Source organism: Mandrillus leucophaeus, unplaced genomic scaffold, assembly GCF_000951045.1.
Source record: "Mandrillus leucophaeus isolate KB7577 unplaced genomic scaffold, Mleu.le_1.0 Scaffold133, whole genome shotgun sequence".
Taxonomy (NCBI): domain Eukaryota; kingdom Metazoa; phylum Chordata; class Mammalia; order Primates; family Cercopithecidae; genus Mandrillus; species Mandrillus leucophaeus.
The window spans coordinates 5,690,920-5,693,732 of record NW_012101288.1 but is presented as its reverse complement, the minus strand read 5'-3'; the positions used below and the strand labels follow the sequence as shown (position 1 = coordinate 5,693,732).

Genomic DNA, 2,813 nt, shown 5'->3' with positions numbered 1-2,813 from the left:
ACCTGGGGACGGTGGTGAGTCAGGAATGAGGGGCAGGCAGCTATGACCAGGGCAGCCTTCTACCCGGGGCCAGAGACAGGGAAGTGACCTGAGGAGCAGGACCCAAGGGTAGCCCAGGGTCGAGGAAGGGGACAGAGACCTCCCCTTGGCCTAGGTCAGGAGCTCAGAAGTGCCACATGGCTGAGGGAGCAGTGGGCCAGAGGCAGGGCCAGGAAAGCACCATTTTCTGGGGGACTGGGGGCAGGGAGGTGCCCTACAGGAGAAGCCAGTAGGGGCTGCCTGCCCCTGGGGTGGAGACCAGGCTGGAGCAGGCTGGAGCAAGACCTGAAGCAGGCACAGGGCCTGAGAGCCCGGCTGGCTGGGCTCTGGGGGGCTCCCAGAGCAGCCTGGCCCAGGGAGCAGTCCTGACTCTGCAAGGGATGCCCAGTGAGGGGCCACAGACCCCTCAGAACTTCCCCCACTCTCTCCCTGGAAAGGAGCTGGGGAACCCATAGTGCAAATCTGTGGACCACTCAGTGATGGAGGGAGGCTGTGCCCAAAGGTGGACACTGGGGGTTGCCCCCTCCACCACCTCGGCCTCCACCGCTGTCCTCAGTACAGCTGCTTCTCCTAAGAGTGCAGGCTGTGGACGCCACCCTCGATCTGGGCTGACATGGTCTGCTTCTCAAACTTGAGTCTCCTGAGTACATCATGGACTGAAGGACAGACAGGTTGCGGGCCCTGATATCATGGCAGCCATGCTGGATACCCGCTATGAGGTAGGGCACAAACTTCTGAATGGACCCTTTGTCCTGGTGGAGCCCAAGACACCCTGTGTGATCTTCACCTTATCCCCCTCGCTGAAGTATCGTTTCTGGCTGCTGCTGCTCTTCTCCATGGCATCCAGGGAGCCTGTGCCTCAGTATTTCTTGAGCCACACGCCGTCTGAGAAGAAGTACTCACAGGGGGCCTCCAAGGTGGCAGCCAGCAGTTAGCCCATCATCACTGTGGAGGCACCAAGGACCAGCGCCTTGATGTGCCCTGTGGTCAGGATGCCACCATCGGCTATGATGAGCACACCAAAGCGCTAGGCTCAGCCACCTTGTACACAATAGTGCCCTGGGGCCAACCTCAGGCCATCACTTCCTGGGTGATGCAGAGGGAGCCGTGGCCCATGCCCACGCGCAGCCTGTCCACACCAGCGTCAGTCAGGTTCTTGGCCTGGGCTGCTGTCACCACGTTCCCCCCAATCACCTGGAGATGGGGGTACTTCTGTTTGATGTAATGCACCATGGCAATCTGATACACCGAGTTCCCTTGGGACGAGTCCAAGACAATGACGTTGATGCCCGCCTGGGTGAGCAGGTCCAGGCGGTATTTGTCATCCTCACAGGTGCCCACAGCTGCCCCGCACAGCAGCTGCCAATGGGAATCCTGGGAGGCCACAAGGTAGTCTCGGTTCTTCTTCAGGTCAGTGCAGGCAATGATGGCCACCAGCTCATCGTGATCATTGACGATAGGCAGCTTCCCTTTCTTGCCATGCTGCAGGATCTCATTTGCCTCTTTCAATGTCACTCCTGCTGGAGCCACCACCAGCTTGATCCTTGGCATCATCACCTCACTGAGGAGGGTGGTGTGGTCCTTCTCAGCACGAAAGTCAATGTCTCGGGAGGTGACAATGCCCACCAGCTTGCTGCCCATGGTGCCTGTCTCAGTGATGGGGATGCCGGAGAAGCCATGCCGCATCTTGGCCTCCAGCACATCACCCACAGTGTGCGAGGGTCTCAGCACCATGGGGTCCGTGATGAAGCCCTGTTCAAACTTGACCTTCCGCACCTGGTTGGCCTGGAACTCTGGGGTGCAGTTGTGGTGAATGAAACCAATACTTCCCATCAGAGCCATTGCGATGGCCATGTTGGCCTCTGTCACAGTGTCCATGGGGGAAGAGGTCAGCGGTGTCTTCAGCGTGATCTTCCGGGTGAGGGTTGAGGTCAGGTCTGCCTCATCAGCTATCAAGTCTGAATCCTGGGAGAATCAGAACTCCTAGGTGAGGCCATGGGCCCTGGTGAAGAGCTGCTGTGCGGTGAGCCCGTCCTTGGGTACATAGCCGGTGCCGCCGCTCATCAGGTAGTCCACCATGCTGCCGGAGACCCCGTGACCCAACATAAGGCCGCCAGCCTGCTGGCGCGGGCCAGGGGTGGACTATTTTTATTTTTTGAGACTGGGTCTCACTATGTTCCCCCGACTGGTTTGGAACTGCCGGGCTCAAGCGATCCTCCCACTTCAGCCTCCCAAGTAGCTGGTACTACAGGCCCACACCACCACACCTGGCTTTGTGTAGTGTGTTTAATAAGCTCCCTGGGGAATTCTATCTTTGAAGTTCTAGAAGCATTTTCAATTATTTTGGACTTCCTACCTCAGGGCCTTTGCACTTGTTGTTCTCATTCCTGGAAAACTCTGCCAATTTTTTGAAGGGCTGATTCCTTCTCATGTTTTATGTGTCATCTAAAATGTCGCCTCCTCAGACTGACCTTTCTTTTTTATTTATGTATTTTTGAGGCGGAGTCCCGCTCCGTCGCAAGGGCTGGAGTGCAGTGCCATAATCTTGGCTCACTGCAACCTCTACCTCGCTGGTTCAAGCAGTTCTCCTGCCTCAGCCTCCCTAGTAACTGGGATTACAAGCGTGTGCCACCAAGCCTGGCTAATTTTTGTATTTGTAGTAGAGACAAGGTTTTGCCATGTTGGCCAGGCTAGTCTTGAACTCGTGACCTCAAGCAATCTGCCTGCCTCGCCCTCCCAAAGTGCTGGGATTACAGGTGTGACACATGCCTGAC

At 57.0% G+C, this 2,813-nt stretch overlaps 1 pseudogene; it reads right to left on the bottom strand.

Annotated features, from left to right (window-relative positions):
• Positions 1-591: 591 nt before the first annotated feature.
• On the bottom strand, positions 592-2,118 carry LOC105534309 (annotated as a pseudogene).
• Positions 2,119-2,813: the final 695 nt, after the last annotated feature.